Source organism: Rhinolophus sinicus, linkage group LG04 (genome assembly GCF_036562045.2).
Source record: "Rhinolophus sinicus isolate RSC01 linkage group LG04, ASM3656204v1, whole genome shotgun sequence".
NCBI classification, from domain to species: Eukaryota; Metazoa; Chordata; class Mammalia; order Chiroptera; family Rhinolophidae; genus Rhinolophus; species Rhinolophus sinicus.
The window spans coordinates 128568676-128589275 of NC_133754.1; the positions used below are offsets into that span (position 1 = coordinate 128568676).

The 20600-nt window shown below is 43.7% G+C and overlaps 1 long non-coding RNA gene across 3 annotated transcripts; it reads left to right on the forward strand.

Moving 5' to 3' along the window:
* The first annotated feature begins 2060 nt into the window (after window positions 1-2060).
* Window positions 2061-17759, forward strand: LOC109451149 (uncharacterized). 3 transcript variants are annotated; one of them, XR_002137925.2, is made up of 7 exons: window positions 2061-2912; window positions 5274-5344; window positions 8058-8284; window positions 8943-9093; window positions 9875-9961; window positions 16867-17105; window positions 17240-17759. It is a non-coding gene; the product is annotated as an uncharacterized LOC109451149 (long non-coding RNA). The 3 variants fall into 3 exon arrangements; XR_012495707.1 differs by lacking the exon at window positions 8058-8284 and having other exon boundaries at window positions 2075-2912; window positions 9875-10000; XR_002137926.2 differs by lacking the exon at window positions 8058-8284 and having other exon boundaries at window positions 2209-2912.
* The last annotated feature ends 2841 nt before the right edge of the window (window positions 17760-20600 follow it).

Below are 20600 nucleotides of genomic sequence, written 5' to 3' on the forward strand. Positions count from 1 at the left end.
TTATTAGCTATTTTTATAATTTTTGTGAAGTGTCTGTTCAACTTTTGCCCTTTTTATTGGGTTAATTTTTCTTATTATTGAGTTGTAAAAAATTCTCTATATATTCCAGAAATAAGTCATTTGTCAGTACATGTATTGTGAATACATTCTCCTAATCTGTGGCTTACATTTTTATTTGCTTAATAGAGCTTCTCAACAAGCAGAAGTTTTTAACTTTGATGAAGTTCAATTATTACATTTTATTTAATAATTTTCTTTTTTTTAGTCCTGCCTAAGAAACTCATTTTTCAGCAAAAGAAGCAAAGCAACCATCTATACTCATGGTATTTGTGGTGTTACTATGTGTCCTGTCACCCAGAGGCAGCTGGTCATATAAATTGGTAAAATGGACTCTTGAAGAGTCAGTTTCAGCTCCATCTGTGAGATACCATATTCCAGCTTTGGAGTGAGTCCTGGAGGAGGCAATATATATTTTGAATGAGTGACCAATATATAGTGTAGTTTCTCCCATTGCCAGAAAACATGGATCTATGAACAGAAACGTAAAAGTAGGAAAGGAATCTCTAGTATTTCACCCAATGTTCTACTTTAAAAATGTTTACTTCTCATTCCTGGAACTCTGCTGGTTTAACAGCTGTAGAACTAAGAACAAAATCTCCCACCAAGGAAACACAACCATGTTTCCAGTGAATTGGATATAAAGATTGTCACCTACAATTTGAGGCTCCTCATTCCACTGGGTGCTGTTGTTTACTTGAGGTAAACCTGCCTCCATTTTTGACCTTGGACCTACACAGTTCAGAGATGTTCATTCTCTGGGTGATGAATATCTCCTGTGAAATCATTGCTTGTGTCGCCCTCAAAACGGATGAACATTCTGAAGACTTTTTAATCAGTTAGGTACTTTGTACCTTATCCTTTTTCCTGTAAATATGATTCAATAAAATACTTAAAATTTCAGAGAAAGTTGAGTTTACTACATGGGCGGGAATTTTTTAGAGCCATGTGTATATTTAATTAGTATGGCACTATGTTATGTGAATAGTCTAACACATGGCCTATTTTATTCATTGGTATAGATTATTTTTATGATGAACCTGTTAGGACCCATTTTGCACTAACACATGAACAGGGTTATAAGGTAGTCAGACTCAGGACAGATATGTTTCAATAGAGAGTGGGGTTTGGAAAAAGTCTAGGGCATGTGACACCACTGTTTTTAGAAGAATAAAAAGCCTAGTTGTAGAAGAGAAACCCTGGGTGTGCCATAACATTGGCACGTAGGGACTTGGAGAGGAAATACTCAAAAGGAGCCATGAGAAGGAGGTAAACTTCAAACTTCACTTGCCCAAATACATGGCCCCACCATTAAGGAACAGTGTAATCTAATAGAAACTCCATAGATACCTGACTTAGGAAAGAAAATCCTTGTCCAAAGACTGCCAGAGCTTCAAGGAGAGCTCATAATGTCATCACTGCCTTCAGCTAGACCATGCTTTCCTCATCTGCAAAATGGGGGCTTAAAAATGAATCAGGACACCTATTCTGTTTCTTAGTCTCACGAGTTTAATATAACACTTAATTGAACCCTTTGATCATCTCAAATAAAGATGCATAAATTTATGCAGGCTATTTCTTTTGAAGAAGTGGAAACAAAACATACTCTCAATCATTATTCTTCAAATTTTCCAATTAAGGCACTTAATAAAAGAAAACATATCCTACTGCCCAGACTAGGGGCCAAACCTCGATTTTGGTCTTAGCTCTGCAGTAATTTGTTGTGTGACCTTAACCAAGTCACTTCCATTCCAAGGAACTTTATTTTGTCTACAGACTTACAAGATAAAATGTCATTCCCCCTGTGATCCCTCCCAGCTCAGGATTTAGTGATGTGGGGTCATCTGCCATAACTTGTTTCAGCCCTCACAGTGATTTGTTCATGGATGTCTTGTCTCAGAGTTAGGAAGATGTGGATAGCTTCTCCTGGCCATTTGTTGTAGAGGAAATGAAAGGCACAAAATGTGGAAATATAAATTATGAATATTGTGATTTAAATAAAATAGTATTTGATACACTCTCTCTCTATACCCACTGAAACTCCCAGGCCTCTTCTCAGCCCCCACCCCCAAACTTATCCCCCGAGTTAGGGGACAGTTCCATTGGATTTGGGATAACCTGGTGAGGGCTCTGCCTACAAAGTCTGCATGAAGTGGAAGAGTCTCCAGGATACAATGGGGTTTGGCAGTCCTCCAAAAGACCAAGACAATGTTTAAATAGTGGTCAGAATAGCATGTACTAAGAATTTTTTTTTTCCATTTATGCTTAGGACTGTCAAATAGAATTGTGTCATTATCGGTAAAATTCAATTTAGCAAAACAATTTATATAAATTCAATTAACCTGAAATATACACATTTTACATGTTTTCTACATCATGTGCATGTTTGGTAGGGTAGGTATTCATACAGAGTATGACTATATTCCTACTCATAATGCCATATTCCTAGGAGAAGTCCTGGAATTTTGTACTACATCTGTTCATTCTAGAATCCATGAAAAATCTGTCCCCAACATACCCAGTACCATACTAACCACTGACTTAGGAAGCAGCACAGGGCACAATAGGTTGATACGCATTTTGCAGTCGAGAAAATCAAGGCAAATACCGGTTCGTAACTTATTTTGTTAAGCTCATAGAAAATACGAAGTAAAGTTCAGGAGCCCCCAATCTTTGCTTGTCAAAGAGAAAGCTGCCAATGAATATTTGTGAGTGAGTGTAAGGAGACAAGAAAGTGTTTGCATTACTGGATTACACTGCCTCCCAAAGAGCAGCATAAATACTGAGACTGGAATGGCAAACAGCATGCTCTACTGACTAGGAGCATCGTTCTTGTGCCGTGAAAGGGACAGCAGGTAAGTCCTGTTTTCTTATTTACTGGTTTTGAAGCAACTTCCAAAGTCTATAAATTGTCAGCCCAATTTCTTCCAGCTTCTAAATTACAGAATACGTTGTGATTGAAGTTGTTACTGCTGACCCTGATTTCCATTTATTTATAAATAAAAATGTAGTTTAGTATTATGACATATAACATTTTATGTTGTATATTTCTATTAAAATAAACTGTTTTATTTTACCATAATATCTGTTATATATAAATTATATAGAAATGCATGGCATATGCTCTGTTCTAATGAGATATTTTATAATAGCTCCTTCTATATGCCAGGTACTACGCTGGTGCTCAGTCACCAAACATGGTTAAGACACAAGTTCCTGATCTTGAGAAACTTAACAGCCATGTTGAAGTTACGGAAATCTTTTAAAATTTTTCTTTTGTTAAAATGCAAAGAGAAAGTCTTTGTTTATCAGAAATGTTTTCTAGACTCTTTAGAGGTAAAGGGACATAATGTCTGCAACTTACTCTCGAACAGTTCAGAAAAAAAAAATATATATATATACATACATACATATGTTATAGACATGTATGTGCATGTACAGATATATGTGTATATGTGTAAATAAATGTGTATGTTTGTGTGTACGTAATACAGAAAAATGTTAAATTAGGGGAATCTGAGTAAAGGCTATATAGCATTCATTCTCTATGAGGCAATATTTCACTCAAAGGAAGAAAATTGTTTTGGGGGGCAAAAACATCTTGCTTTTTTTCCATGTAAAGCTCAGCTATATATGTAGTCTATAAGCAGATATACAATATATCTGTGGTATTAAAATGGCATGGGAGAAAGCAATTAGGGAAACAATGTCTAACAAGGGCTCTTGGAGGGGGCACTCATGAGAAAAAGGTTGAGAGACACTGGTATACAGAAATTCTTTAGCCTCTTTTTGCACCTTTTCTGTAAGTCTGAAATTATTTCTAAACAAAAAATGCAAACATTGCAACGTGACACTGCTGGAAGAGTTTCGGGAGCACAGATGAGGCAGCCCTGCAGGGTTGAGTGTGGGCAGCTCTGGGTCAGGTGGTACGGGACCTGAAGGTGACATTTGCCCCAAAGTACCCCACCCTGAAGGTGACATTTGCCCCAACTCTTGAAGGAGAAACATGAGTGTTTGGGGTAGATAAGTACACTGCCTAATCCCAAAAAACCTCTGAGGAAGATTAAATTCTCTATCATTTAGTTATACTGTCTAGCATGTTTTGCCATATTCTAATGAGATACAAATTGATAAGCCACATCGTTTCTAGCATAAGTCTTAAAATTAAATAACAATGCTTTGTTAGGCAGAAGATCCAACTTCAAAAGTTTCTAAACATATGGTAGCTTGAGGGAAAACAACTGTCTGTGCTCTAGGATTCACTGGTTATCCAAACTTTCAGTCCCTGAGGGGATGTTTCTAGACTCATGACTTAAGGGTTTGGGAAACCCTTTGGGGTTTTGGAGAGGGAACGTGCCATCCTGTGAAATTTGCCTTTAGCTCCAATGTTGCACTGGGTCAGGAGGCCTGAGAGAGGCAGAGGTGGCTTGCACATTCCACAGCAGCAAACCCTGCCTTTCTGTCACTGGAAACCCGATACTGAGCTGTGGAAACGCACAGAGTCAGAAAGCATGCTGTGAGAAGGGGTGCAGAAAGGGGCAAACCCTGGAAAAAAATGTACTTGTCTCCCCACGACAGTTGCCTTTTGTTTCAACAAATAATTTGAGGAGAGAACAAAAAACAATTGTTTGCTTAATGCCAAGCCACAAGAACATGGAGACTTTCTAGCCCCAGTTAGGAGGATTCCTTGTCTCAAGCATTTCTGATGATTCACCTTCTCGTCCTACAGACCAAGGTGACACAGAAAGCACCCACTGTCCCCAGAGCCCCTTTCACTGGGCAGGGGCCACCTCACTCATTCATAACTCAGTAGGACAGGAGTCCAGAGAGTGCCAGGTTGGGCTCAGTCAGAGTGTGGCTGTGATGGGGTGGGGTGGCCTGAAAACAAGTCATTAATGCACATAGATGTCCTGACTGCCAGTTGCTTGTTTTCTTGGCCAGAAGAATCTGCAAAAAGAGTACAAAACCTTGTGTTCAAAAGTTTTGGAGTTTATAACATATACAGACTCATACACACATACACACATGCCCAGAAACACACAAACTGCTTGTGATACATACATTTGGTGCCAACATAAACAGATCCCTGGCCAAAAACCATGTTGGTTAGCAACTGGCCAATAAAGTGTTTAAAGTTAGAGGCCAACAAAAAAACCCAAATAGTGGTGTTTTTCCTAAACTTGAAGTCACCAGTCAGTGTTGCTGTTTCTTTCCAGAATGGTTTTCTAATATCTTCACTCAGGAAAGATCCTGTCTGCAAAGAGGCCCGTGACAGGTCTGCTATTAGGTGAGTTCATTACCATAAATCCATCCAAGGTGAGTTCCAATAACAATTACAAGGCCATCAAGCCATGAAATCCAATGGCCGCTTTGAATCTGTGACCAGTGCCAGTGAAAAGGAAGAGAGAGGTTCTGGGTTTCTAGAACTGCCTGATCTCCCAAGTTTATGGAAGCACTGAGGCTCTGAAGGAGGAAGGAACAGCTTATCTGGCCAGCCAACTGGTCCCTGGAAGAACAGGCCAGGGAGGAAGTGTGTGCTCTTCCCCCTGAAACTTCAGAGTCCACCCCAGCACCATGTAGAGTGAGCACGTCATCCTAGGGACACATACACATGCCAGGGATGACCCTCTTCCCCAAAGCTCCCACCTTCAGGTGTTAAATGCCCCTTCTACCTATAAAGGCTATTTCCAGGAAAGGACTGATGTCCATTATTTACTACTTAGTCTGAATAGATTTAAGTCACTGTTATCAGGGCATAGGATCTGTTGCACTTGAACTCAGGCCTAGCAGCCTTGACATCTGCTAGAAGAACCAAAGTCCTTGGCCAGCAAATGGGAGAAGATTTGGTAGGAATGAGGAAGGGCAGTCTTTCTCAAAAGCTGTTCCCACTGCCTTCACGTTCTTCCCTCTCAGCCTTCAGATCTCAGCCTAATCCTCCATTCCTAAGGAGGTCAAATCCCGACAAGATGGTCTCTTGGTACCATATACCTCTCCTTAGCCCTTAGTGAAGTCAAGATCCATGCCTATGCTGGGTCACCATTCTCTCTCACGTGCCTAGCACAGTGTCTGGCATATAGAGCATTTCAATGAATGCTGAATGAATAAATCAATGAATGGTTAAATGAAGGCATGGATAGATGGATGGATGGATGGATGGATGGATGGATGGATGGATGGATGGATGGATGGCTTACAGAATGCTAATACAACTCCATCTCGGCCCTGTCCATCTTCTTATGATCTTGCCTTCCTGAGAACTTGGTTGCATCAGCGCAAAACTAAAGAAGCCCAGTCAATAGGTGATGGTGTTACTGGATGCTCATGATGAATTACAGCAGTAGCAACTGAGAAAGGCCAAGAGAGCAACCAAAGAGAAGGGCTAGGAAAATAAAAGGCAGAGAAGGGAAAATAGAGAGGTTGAGAGGTGTGCAGGAAAAAAAAAAAAAAAAAAAACAGACCACAGGCAGCTGGAGGAGAAAGGCAGAAGCTTTGGGGACCTAAAGGAAAAACAGAGAGAAGAGAGGCAGTGAGATTAGCAGTGGGGAGGGGGAGGCAGCTGCGAGCGGGAATCATAGAAAAAGAATGTGTATCATCAGGAAAACAAAAATGATAAGGGTTTCTCTAATAGGACTGTAGGGAGGTGAAAGTTGAAAGTGGGAGGCTTGTAAGAGGAAGAAAAAGGAGGTGCAGAATCTTAACCAGCAAAAATTAAATAGCAGAGAAAGAGAAAAACAAGACTAGAGAAAAATGCTGGCCCTGAAAGCTGCAGAAGGGGTGCCCGGTGTGAGAGAGCCAAAGCCACAGCCGCTCTGCCAAGGGAGGAAACCTTAGGAGACCCTCCCAGCCAGAATCTTGAAGTCTCAGACTTTTTCCACCTTATGAGCTGTAAATTGATCTATTCAGTTAGAGAAACCTGGTTTTTATTGAGTAATTTCCTCTGAACGACCTCCAGTTCTGAAAATGTCCCCAAAGTTCTCTGACTCCCACTTTGGGTCCCCACGTCAATGCCATCCATGCCCCTAAATCACAGGGAGACAGCCCCCACCGCCCTTGCTGCTCCTCAGGTCCCTTGGCTAATCCTGATATGGCACTGGGTCCTTCTTGGTACGGAGACCTCAGATCTGTTTGTTCTGCCGGCCAGGTCCCAGCATGCACCTCACTGAGCTCCCCTCCAGACAGCAGCTCAGGAGCCCCCAGCCACGGAAGGGATTTCTAACTGGTCCCAAGCCACGTCCTCCGCCTGGCCTCAATATCAAGGAAATTTCTCCATTTTTCTTCTTAGCCCTCAAATAGGGCCTCTTGCAGATGCAAACAAGGGGCTCTTTATAGGGAACATTGTCCATCACTTGCTTTTACATTGCATCTTTTATGCCAGCACCCCTCAAAGCATTTTCACAGACAAGTGTCATTGTCTCCGCCTTACAGATGGCACCAAGAGGAAAGCACAGAAAGTTAAGTGGTTCAACGAAGGTCACTCAGAAAGTCAGAGCAGAGGTGGGAACAGAACTCAGAGCTCCCTGCTCCCAGGCATATCACCTGCTCACTCCCAGGCCTAGCTGGATACAGTCAGCCTCTGTGAGTGCCCTTCCCACACTCCAGCAGCAGGCCAACCCCCCCGCCCTCCCTGTTCCTTTCCACCCCCCCTTATCTTTGCTACTTAAAGCTTAGAAGTGAAACTCCATCTTCCTAACCAGTATGGCACAGATCTTTGGATGGAAGGGGCCATCTTGCAAAATCAATTGAAGGCCGATGGACTTGCCAAGACCCACTAGGATGGGAGGGAGGTCTGAGGGCCGCCTCAGGAGGTAAGATGCAGGCGTCAGGCTCAAAAAGCAATTACATTACCTGTGTGGCTGAGGTTTTACTGCTTGCTCAATCTGAAAGTTAGCAAAGTAGTAATCAATGAAAAGGAAATATAATTGAGAAGATTAAAAGCTGAGGGTGGGTATGGACTGGGGAGGGAAGTGATTGCTAAAGAGGTCCATTTGTATAATTCAAAGGTCGATGCCTCTCATTAAACTCACATCTCCAGACACTCAGGGGATGAAAGAGAATCTCTCCATGCTGACTGGCTGACACCTAAGAGTTTCCTCTGGCCACTTTCAAGGGCAACGTGAGGCCAGAGCAACAGAAGAAGCTGTTGGAAAGAGAATTTAGGGGAATCCATAAGCAAAAGAACATTTGGAGAACTGAAACACAAAACCAGTTCTTCTGACCCTTTTAAAAGGTACACCCAAGTTTCTTTTAGACTCTTAGGACTTACTCACATGATCTAAATGCAAGCTGAATGGATGCCCAGGGAAGTGCTAGACTGGCAAGGCCTCCCATTCTTTGTTTATATTCACACCCACCTCCCAACACACACACACACGCTTATCTTTTCATGGAGTGCATGTGTTTCTTCATTTTAGGATCAGTAATGGGCTCTGGATGATACCACATGTTTATTTGCAGAACTAGCAACTGCATCTTTATCTGAGAAAAGTGACGCGCTTCTCCCCCATGCTCCTCCGTGGGAAGGAAGATACATACGGGAGTGTGTGTGTATCTCCCTGTGAACCGAAATGGTGGGGCCTGTGGTCCAGAAGCCGGGTCACTGTGCCTCCCAGGACACAGGCACCAGAGCAGACGCTGGCATGATCTGCCTTCTTCCCTTGCCGTTTTTGCTTTGGTTGCCGACAAAAAGATGTCCAGTGTATCTGGGCCTCCCTTACCCTTCATTTCCTCTTCTGTGTTTGCTGCCTATATCAGGAAACCCTGTAAGTGTGTCTTGGAGACCACAGGATACAGATTTAGCAAATGTATTAGTTCACTATTGCTGCCTATCATATCATCACAAACCTAGCAACTTAAAACAACATCCATTTTCCGCTCATGGTTTGCAGGAGTCAGGAGTCTTGGCACAGTATGGATGGAGTCTCTGCTCAGAGTCTCACACAGCTAACATCAGGGTGTCGGCCAGGCTGCCATCTCTCCTGAGGCTCAGGGTCCTCCTCCGAGCTTTTCCAGGTGTTAGCAGATTCCAGTTCATTGCAGGTAGGATCAAGGTCCATGTTTTCTTGCTAGCTGTTAACTGGGGCTCTCCTTAGCTCCTGAAGGCTGACCACCATCCCCTGCCAAGTGGCCTTCTCTACAATACAGCAGTTTTCTCCTTCAAGGCCAGCAGAAGAATTCTCTGTGGCTTCAAATCTCAGGCTTCTGTTTCTGACCTCTAGGCCCAGATTTCAAAGGGCTCATGTGGTTAGTTCAAGCCCACCTACATAATCTCCATTTTGACTGACTCAGAGTCGACTGATTGTTGACCTTAACTACATTTGCAAAAATCGCTTTTGCTATGAAATGTAACATAATCACGGGACTGATGTCCCATCATAATCACAGGTTTCACCCACACTCCAGGAGAGATGATACAAAGGCAAGGGTCACTGAGGGGCGTCAAAGAATTCTGCCTAACACAACAAATAAAAAAAGCAGATGCCCAGTTAAATTTGAATTTCAGATAAGCAACGAATAATTCTTTCCGCAGAATTATGTCCCGGACAATATTTGGAACATACTTGTACTTACATATTGTCCAACCTTTATCTGAAATTCTAATTTAACTGGGCAACCTGTATTTTATCTGGCAACCACAGACACCGAGCCTCGGAGCCTCTACTTCACAAAAAGGCTGAGATTGGCCTGCAGTAGGCGAAGGTATTTCCTTTGTGAAGCAAGCAGCAGTAGAACTTTCTTCAGCTGGGGGCCCTTTCGTGATAAGAGAAGGCCTCTGTGGCCTTATTTCTGCAGCATGGCTTTCTCTGCTTCTCTCCCCCAGCTCCCTCAGCCCACAGCTGTCAACACCCTGCAAGCACACGGAGAGCAATTGCTGTTCCCAGGCCATGTGCAAACGCAGGCCCCCAAGGTCAGCCACAGAATCTCACTTGCCTGGAATCACAGCCTGGTGGGTGGGGTAAGGAATCGGGAGGGGAGTTTGGGGGACAAGGGGAGGCAACAACAACCCCAGGCCCTCTACTCACTCAGCTCTGGGTAGAAAATTCCTGCCCCACAGGCGCTCTTGCCCTTGAGATGGGTCATGCAGACTCTTTGGACCGTGGAAAGTTCCCGTCATCAGCAGAGGGGCTTCCCTTGCGAGCAATGCTTGGCTCTCCTCATGGCTGCTCCAAATCCTTGCCAGCAACACTTCAAACTCTGGCCAGCCCAGTGTTACATTTTAACAGGCCAGGCCCTCTTCGCCTGATCCTAGGATGGGTTATTCTTTCCAGTTTTCACTAACAAAAATCCCCTTTTATTTGGACACTCAAGTGGCCTCTAGGAACGAGGCTTTCATGAGTTGCCAAAAATGTTCGGATGCAGCAACATTTGTGTGTGTGGCCAATTACCTCGGTACCTCTGGGGCTGAGCCCACAGGCCTTTCTCAGGCAAAATTCCTTGACCCTTCAGCATACCCCCACCCTTTTTCCTGAACTCTGTTTGCAAGAGGAGGCCCTGAGCAGCTGTAGATGGGCTTATTCATGGAGTTCTTACTCTTATGAAATCAATCTGAGTGGGGAGAGTGATTTATATGAACACTAGTCAATGCATTATTAGAATTAATATCATTATTTCGCTGCTTCCCTTTTTAGGTTTTCCTCTCATACATCAATTTAGTTCGATAAGATTGGGCTGAGTTTTGGCTGCACACAGACTAGAATGTTCTGCCTTGTGGGAGCAAAGGGCCGTTGTCGAGTTCAGACAATGCCTCCATTGTTTTCTGATTTATGGAAAGCTCAGGTTTTGCTAGTATTACATGTACTTGTTGATGTTTTGCAAAGCAAGGATTAGTGAGATTGTTCTGACCCGAAAGCTATCCCCATACAGCGTTGGTTTCTCAGAGTCTCTAGCTGGTTGTGAGTTGCCTTTTCCATATCCAAGTAATGGCCACGGAAAGGGTGGGTAGGTGTTTTTATAATCATTCTTTCTTTCCATCGTCATATTGGGCCAAAACCCACTAACTTATCTCCTGTCTGCTCTGAGTTTCCTAATGCTTGCAGAAGAACATCTCTGTGAGTCCTTTCTTTTCACCATCATACTTACTAAATACCTTGGTGGTACCATCTGTCTTTGTGATGGACGCCATCCCATTGCTAAGCCAGCACGGACTGTAACCTCGCATCCGAAGCCCATGAATATAGGCATGTGGGGCATCTCCACGGGCATTTGGATATGCTGTGCCATTGACCTCTTCGTGCACCTCAGGCAAAAGGTTCCCTCCAACACCTGCTTCTCAGAAACTTGTTGCAGAAGACATCACCAGGGAAGGCTGAGATCTTTTTCGTACGAGCAGGACAATATCAGAAATGCTTAGACATTAGTCTGCACTATGAGATCAGAACAGGCTGATGTATGCTCAAGTCCAATCACGTTCATTTTGCCCTTCATCTGCTTCACCCACCACATCTTCAACCTTGCATGTGCGGCCCACCTGCTCACCAGAGCCTTCCCAGAGTTCTGTGCAACGGCTTTTGCTGTCCATACTTCTTGCCTGGGGATTCCTCTGCCCCTTCTCCTCTTTGTTCTGAAAATGAAACAGGAGAACAGGGTACTTTCCCACGGGCATATGCACCTACTGCTAGGAGGAACTTGGATGTTAACCCCTCTAAGGGTGGCCAAAAGCCTGGTGGTGCTTTGTTTGATTAAATCTAGCAAGAACCAAGCAAGAAATTGAAGTTTAAATAAGCCTTAAAGAGATGGGGCTTCCAAACCCAGGGTCTTAACATATAACAGCCATTCACTGTTGAATCAACTGGATTTGATATTGATGAGCTTTTCTGTTTTAAGAGAAATTACTAAAATAAAACCTTCCCTAAATGAAAGCGTTCCCCAAATAAGGGATTATTGCTGCATCCTTCGTGGCAATCCCATGTCAGAGCTACATAATGAGCCCTCCCTGCCCCAGTACTTGGACCTGAGGATTCTCAGAGCAGACTCAGTTTTTCTGAAAACATAACACGCCTACCAGCGAGCACAGCACACTGTACCATTATTGCTCCCCCAACCCCAATTCACACACCTTCTCTGGCTAACACATGCCAAGTCTATTTCTTCCAAGGGAGGATATTATAAAGGGAAATGAATCAAGAAATGGCTTTTGGAAACAGAAAAGACTCTTGAAAATGTTGGCACTGGAATGCATGCCTTTGAGACAGCAATCAGAGGTGGCAAAAGCTTTGCTGGTGGTGTTACAAGTTAGGAGCACTCTCCCTACCTTGTAACTCCATGTTCTAAGGCACTAGGGTTCATCTCATCTAGGTCATTAGCACAGTATTCTGGGAAGCTGGCTGACACACTATTAGCCCCATTTGACATACGCCAAAACTGAGGCTCTAGGAAATTAGGTGGCCTGTCCTAACCCCCAACGGTGTGAACTAAAGCCAGCTTTCTTGTTCTCCTTTTGAGAAATGCTGTTCAGAAGGAACATATTTTTCTAAATATGCTCTTATTAACATATCCTTCCAACCCGGCTGTGAAGTCCTCGATAATGATGACAAAGACAGGATGATGGTGATGATGACACTGGTGACCATTACAATGACCCACTACCTTTCAAGCCATGTATTATGCTTGAATTTGATTTAATCTTCAATATGCCCCTGTCAGTTAGGGTAATAATATTAGCCCCATTTTATGAATTAGGGGGGAAAGGCTCAGAGATGTTGATTAACCCGCCCAAAGTCACACAGCTAAAAGACAGACAATCTCTGCCTTGGTTGGACTGTGCTGTGTGTGCTCTTTACTGTTGGATTGCACTGAACCAAACACCTGGTTAGAAAGGCTAGGCTGATTGTTTTCATGTCTCTTTCCCTTAAAAGCTCACACTTTCTTTGTCCTCATTTCTCACAGTAGGCATTTCCAACTGTTGGCCCATTTAACATTTCGTATTGTGCACTGACTGATACCAACACAGGGCTGACCATCTGGAGCACAATGCATGGGGTGCAAAGGACGGCAAAACGTAAACTTTCTCTTCCTCTCTCTCTCTATCTCCCCCCATTTGAGGCTCAATATTGTCCTTCTTCTGGTTTATCACAGATAACACAGATCAGGGCCACTAAGAGACATCTACTTACTTACATCTATGAATCTCATTGTAAATGATGCACCTTATATATGATGCAGTCTTAGCAAGGTTTGCCCCAGAAAAGCTAAGAGAATGTATTATAGAAGTGTGTAGTCATGCCTCAACTACTGGAAATGTTCATGGGTCATTCTGGATAATGATTCAGCCTTTTCTGAGATAGTGTGGTTGCTCAGTGAAATCAAAAAGCTGTGTTCATCTCTTACCTCTGAAACACACTAGCTTTTAAGTAACTTTTTGTTTCATGTAACTTCAGGCAGGTCACTTACTTTTACTGAATGTATAATACTTCCTCAGCTATAAAATGAGGATGATGCTATTCTACTTTCAGCTGCTATGAGAATTAAAACACACCTGTTCTGGGAAAGAGTAGGCCCTAAACAAATATTGCCTCCCCTTTTGGAATGGAATTTATAGAATATAATTTACATTTATCTCTGAGATGCTAGCTCATATAAACTGTAATTATCAACTCGTAGACTGTGTCTTAACATAGTGAGGCACTCAGAGGTTACTGAGCCTGGCACTAAGCACTACAACTCACTTGTACGGACCAGCTTGTGTGGCTTTACTTTGACCCTTGGGATGTTCTCAAGGGCTGGGGAGTCTAAGTGCGATGGATGGTCCAGACTGCTAGGTTGATGTTTCATCTCTTTGCCCCAGGCATCACGTACCCACTCTGCTGGTGTTACCCCAATTTGTATTTTGCCCGCTCTACTCCTCTGTCTTCCAACGACACTTTTCATTGCCCTCATCCCCTCTCTTCTTCTGATTTTCTGCTTTCGCCTTTTGCCTCCTTTCTTCCAGACATTTCAGTCTTAAGTACCAGGAGACTTGGCTTGTATTACTGCTAACTGTTCCAATCAAGGGCCCAGCAAGAAACAGATGATACACCCAAGGAAGATTTAATTCAAAAACTATTTACCAAGTGTGGACAAAATGTACCACACAAGGGATAGTCCAATACTGTAGGTCTAAAAACAAGGGAGTTGTTACCACCTCTAGGCCCAAAGAGGTGAGGGAAGGGGACCTGGAACTTAACTTCTAGAACCTGGAAGGAAAGTGTCATAAGGAGAGACCCCATGGGAAAGGAACAATGATCTCAGTTGAGAGATCCGGGGAATAAATACCTCAGACCTGCTCTCTTCCCTCCCTTCCATTTCCTGCAAGGGTTTCCCATTGGAGAAACCTACATGAGAAGCCACAGACCAAGATTTCCAGGGACGAGAATGGGGTAAAGAAGGGTAGAAGGTCTGGAGGGTCACAGACACCAAGAGAGATTGCCTTCTTCCGATCATGAACCCAGCAGTCACACATCATCAACCTTTTTCAGCAGCATTTAACTCTCTTTTGTGTCTGGACTCCCCACCATGCTAGAGAGCCAGGAGTCCTGGGTATGGGTGATGGGGAATGATTGGGGTGTGGCTGTCATTTTATACAGACTTACAGGCCAAACTGTGTTTTCAGTCTTCGTTCCATTTTCCTTCCTTTCTTTAATTTACTATCGCCTGCTCTACATTTTATGGGGCTATTTTAAGCATACACAGGAGATCTTCTTGCCATACACAGGGAACAATCAATGTTCTCACTTAATAATTCATTCTTTCATTAAATGCCCCAAGTAATTAAATAAAACATGAATAAATTCCAAACTGATATTTGCTAAAGTTTTGTTTCTAGAGATTTTACCTGTTGGAGGGCATGCTGGGACCATTATTCATTATGATGAACAATGAAACAAGGAAACTTTCACAGCGTAGAGTCACATAGTATTAACTTGGTTCTAATATTGATCAAATGCCTACTAAGCGCTAGAGATTTTATAGACATCACTGCCCACATGGAAGTAGCCCTATGAAGTTTTTAAAAACTCAGATTCACAAAAGCTCAGTGTCTCACCCAGGATCACAGCAGGGAGAATTTGACACTGGGTTGGTCTGGCACCAAAGCCCTGCTCTTTCTACTACTCCCCAGCTTTCTAACACTTCTATGGGGAAGTAGGTGATGCAGAAAAATATCCTAATAACTCACAGAATTTTCCGTATTTCAGTGCATGCATGCATATGGGTGGGAGTATGAGAAACAAGTGTGGATTTCAGAAGCTTAGGAGACCACCTCCAAAGAAAGTTCTAAAAGAATGGGAGTGAAGATGGGGAGGAAACTGGCAGAAAATAGGATCTTCTGCTCTTCCCTCATTCCCCTGAGCATCCTTCCCCTGAAGAAGTTCAGCCAGCAATTTTCCACAGGCCACAATGTTTGTCTAAGTTCTCCAAAGAAGCCCACCCGCACAGGATGCAATCATGTCCTTGGTTCTGCTATGAACCATTCGGGGGCACAACCACTCCTGAAAGGGCTTTCCCATTAGTATTGGGGTCACACTCCTTTTTAATCATTTGTTTCTTTGATGACCTCCCTGTCAGCATGTTCTGATTGTCTCACATCATCATAAACTTCCTTACTTTATCATTAGTCTTGTAGAAGGTGGGGATTGATGCTAAGTGTCCCCGAAGTCTTCTGAATGTTAGGATAGTCCTGTTCCTTAGGGATGGGATGTATATGGATTCCCCCAACCCTATCCGCTCCTCTTCCTACTTATCCCCTCTGGAATAATGGCCTCATCAGTCCCTTTGTGGTCTCAGTAACCCTTGACTCTTGCCCCTCCCTCCTACCCACATCAATGCAGTCATCAAGTCCTGTTGGGTCTGTGTTGTAAATCTCTTCCTACTTCTCTCTCACAATGACCACCATAGTTTAACACTGTGTAAAGATTTTTGAATGACTGAACAAAAGAACCATTTTGAGAGAGTCTCCTAACCACCCTCACTTCCTATCCATGTTCCACTGAGTCACTAGAGTTAACTTTGTAATATTGAGATTATCATTTCACGTCCTTATTTGAGGTACCTTCTAATGCCTGCCACTTGCCTAAGAGAATATTTCAAATATTCTAACATGACACAAAGGGGCTCCACCCTCTTTTTTCGGTGCTCCCTCCAGCCTACCATGCACTCTATATTCATGCACGCCTCTCTATTTGCGTTCCTAGTGTCCTCTCTACTCACAATGCCGTCATCCTACTTCTTCCATCCTCTTCCATCCTCTTGCAGTAGCACCACTCCATGCTCTTAACCACCACATTGTGGAAAGAAAGAATCCACGGGTCCACATTGGTTCAGTTAGCTATGGCTAGTGGAACAAGGCCACTCACTATGCACACTTATTATACATATGTGGATACATATGATAGACATGGCCAGTGGGGAGCACTCATTTGTGGGGGGTGGGCATGGAAGGGTGAACCATCATTAACCAGGTAGCCACGCCAAGTTATCTGCTGTATTTTCCTGTGTTGCTATAGGAACATAAAGAGGACAGACTCTCTGTTCATGAGCTAGTGTGGCACATAGGACCTAGGCATCCCGGAGACCTGTCTGCCAACTGGGAGAGGTTGAGGCAGGGGACTCACTTATTATATTGGTTAACGAACATGCTTTTCTTGTCATTCACGATATATAGAGACATAATTCTTTGCTAGTTCTTTCTGGCTCTAAATAACTCAGTCTTAAGTTACCATGCACACCTTGAAAGGAAGGAGCAGAGGGTTACAGAGAGAAATGGTGGGCAACATCAGAGAAAGGGGGGGCACAGAAATCAATGCACTTCTTGTAACTCTTTTCTCTTCCTTTCTTTAGTGGAACCACCCGTTAGAGTCACAGTACTCTAGAATATTTCAGATGTATTTTACCTGCAGAATCTTTTCTTCAAAAGAGATTCTAGTGACACTGTCTTAGTGAACCAGATAGAAATGGAGCTGTTTGGTGTGGGAGGCCTGAGAGCACTGCATGGCCTGCCCAAACCCCCCCTTCACAGCGTCCTGGGGAGCACCAGCCTGGAGCACAACTGGAAAGCCCCTGGAAAGGACCAGTATCAGGTAGGTCTGCCCACCAGAGAGGACGGAATCTCAACCAGGGCACAGGAGGCTTCATTACAAGCTCTGGTTGAGTTTTCTGTATTAGCTTTTCATCAAAGAATTCTAACAAAGCTGTTTTTCTTTTACCTTTGCAGGTCCCTTATTCGAGATGAGAAAATGGCTGTATCATTTGTGGCCTGCGTGTGTTGTGTCTGGTTCTCGTGGTTTGTTTTCCTGCTTTGAAAACGAAACTGTTCGTGGCTCAGAGATGGAAAGCAGACCACATTTTGTCAGCGAGGCCATTCGTCATGTCCCCCAGAGGGGGCTGTGAACTTCTGCAGCCTTGTGCTCTGCCAGCTCAAGGACCACCCATGTTGCTGAGCTCAGAAGGCCACCAGGCAGCACTGGGCATGAGGCTCTGCTATCCAGCTGGCCTGAGGCCTCAGCCAGCTCCCACCCACCCCTGGGGATGCAGGTCTGAAATAAACCGGTGTGACGGTCCTGGGAGATTAGATTCTACCTGGCGGTCCAGGTCTCTCGCAGGGTGAATCTGAGGTAGGCTCAGGGTAAACTTGCAAAAATGTCCAGCGTGAACAGAGCTTCTCAGACATGCTTCAGAGCAGAACCCGGTGAGGAAATCATTTGCTCCATTAAAAGTTGTTTGGCTATGTTTAAGTTGAACTAGTTTTTTTCTGTTCTGCAGAAAGCTAGTTGTAAAATGCTCTGACATACAGCAAAGAACTTCTGTTAGCAAATGTCTGCACCTGCTGGGTGGGGGGAACCAAAGGAGGCATGCAGAGGCATCAGTGCAAAAAGAAGTTCCTGATGCAGCTGTCCCAGGCAGGCCGGCATTTCTCAGCAACTCTGTCAGACTCACCTGGAAACTTACTAAAGATGCCATAGTGGTCTGCAGTGGCCCACCCAAACCTTTGGGGCTGGCAGCCTGGAATCTGCATTTAAAACAAGTGTCCTGGATTATTGTTATATAAATTCATACAAGTGGTGGGGGGGGCTCCGCCACTGGGGGTGGGTGGGGAGGGGGTAATGTTGATTACAGAGCTCCATGTCTGGGGAATGTCTGTCCATGTGAGCCCAGAAGGGTGCTCTGGTCTCCAAGGCTGATTAGCAGGGCCAAAGAAGACAATCCTGTTTCCTTTGCCAAGTTGTGTCAAGATTGGAGAAAATGAGCACAGAGCTCAAGCCTTCTGAATCCATAACAGACTGGGGTAAATATGCCATTTGGACCAGGAACAACAGCATAACACAGAGCAGGAACTAACTGTAATTGAGCTTAGTAAGGAACAAGTTGAGACTAGAGCCTGTATTTAAAACCTTGTTTCACTCTTACGTCTTTGTTCATTTTTATAGGAAGTAATGACTGACTCACACTACAATTTCAATGAAGAGAAAGCTATAGAAAAGGATGGAAGTATGTGCTTTCTCACTTTCTCTCATTTAAACCTATTGGATATACTGTCTTATTCATCTTAGACATATGCAGCCAAGGTAGCCTTCACCTAGGGGAGACTCCAGGTGTCAGGATGAATCGAGAGTATAGATGGGATTTCCCTTGCAACTGCAGTGATACCCAGTCCGCAATTTATCCTGACCCCAGAATTGATCTGACCTTTCAGGATTTCCCAGAATGGGCAGAAGTAGTCTCAACCCTTCAGTCTTCCTCTGGCTGACCCCTACCCAAGAGTGCCCTCCAACCAGGCCTGTGCTCCAGGGATTGGCTGGGTTACCAGTTGTCCCAGACCATTTGGTGCTTTGTCAGCTCCCACACTGGATGGTGACTCCTGAGTCAGATTTCCCGACTTCATGACTTCAGCATGTGTGGCCGAAGGGACTGAGCGGTCATGCTCCCCACAACATCTGGCATGCTCTGTCTCTTGGGTTTCATCTTGCAAATTTTCTAAGGAAAAAAAAATCCTAATTATCTCATTTCTTTCCCATTAGGTACAATGGTGAGCTTTGGTGGGAGGAGGAGATGCTGAAAAAAATTGCTCTTCCTTCTTCCTGTGCATTAACTGTCTTTGAAATCCAGTGATGAAGATGCATGTGGGAGGGAAGATGGGCTTTGGAAGGAAGACACATTCCAAGACCTACTGGCCTGAGCAGTCAGCTAATCATATGTTATCCACAAATGATTTATATTAACACAATCAGTATTCCTGGGGTAAGGGAATTACTGGCTATGGCCAAGTCTCTGTGGAAAAACAAAGACAGGGAAGAGCAAATGGCACAATTGGTGTGAAGAGAGAAAGAGGGATTAGAGAACAAGTAAATGATGAAATGGGGATTTAAAAAACGAAAGAGCTAGAGGGAAGAACCAGGAGATAATTCTCTACAATAATTATTATTTTTTTTTATTTCTACGATCATCCTCTTTTACTTTTAAGAGGAAAGATTTTTCTTCATTGTGGTAATACCCTCGAAGTGCTTCACTGCGTCATATATGTAGGAAACTGTTGATTTAGGAGTCTCTCTCTTTATGTCAGAACACACAACTCATAACCAATATTTGAAATTCATTGAGACTTGGTAAAGACTCAGCAAGTACCTAAAATGACCATTATGAATTTTTAAATAATTATCTTCACCGGTGAATGAAGTTGTGTGCTTTGGGGATAAAAAGAGAAGGGAAAGTGAGGCCATCATTAGTTTCCTTCTCTCTTCATTTTTATTACCCTTCATTTTGTTGAAAGAAAAATTTTTAGTTAGGATAAACACTACCAAATTCCAATTAGCACCCATATTCACATTTGTAATCATCGTCTTTGGGATCTTAATGCAGCCTTGATCTCATGCATTCTTGCCCGGTAACAGTATTTTCATGTAGTGAGGACTGAAAAATGTCTTTAAAATGGATACAGCCGATGTCCTTGGTCATCAACTAATAACTCAGCCTCAGTGCCACCTCCTGTTGCATTCTCCACTGAATCACAGGAGAGGAGCCTGAAAACACATTTCTCAGAAATCTGCCCCTGTATGGTTGTGGGGTAGAGTCTGCCTATCACGGGCCCTTGCACAAAGTTTGGAAGCCAGAGTTCCTGCATGAGTTCCAGGAAGACATGTGGTCAGTCAGCAGATGTGGGGATTTCCAGGCAAGCTCTAGAGAATCACCTGCTGTGGAGCGAAGGCCCCTGGCATTGGCTTCCTGGAGACTGCATAGTGACTTCCGGGCAAGCTCTTGAGAATTACCCCCTCCAGGGCTGCAGGCAGCTGAGATGAGCAGTGGCAGTTTCCCTGACCTGGGCTCCTCAGTCCTTCCAACAATTCTGTAAGCCTCTAATTCTCTGAATTAAAGACAGTACTGCTTATAATACCTAGAGTGTCTTCTGTTTCCCTGACCAAGCTCTGAAAAATGCAGCAAGCCATTGGAATGAGATGATATCATTTAGGGAAGGAGCATAAATAGAGAAGACAAGGAAGCGTGTAAGCTACTTCCTTCCTTCCCCTGCCTGGCACTTTCTGACATGCTACTCTCCAGCTCGGTGGAGCCACTCCCAGTAT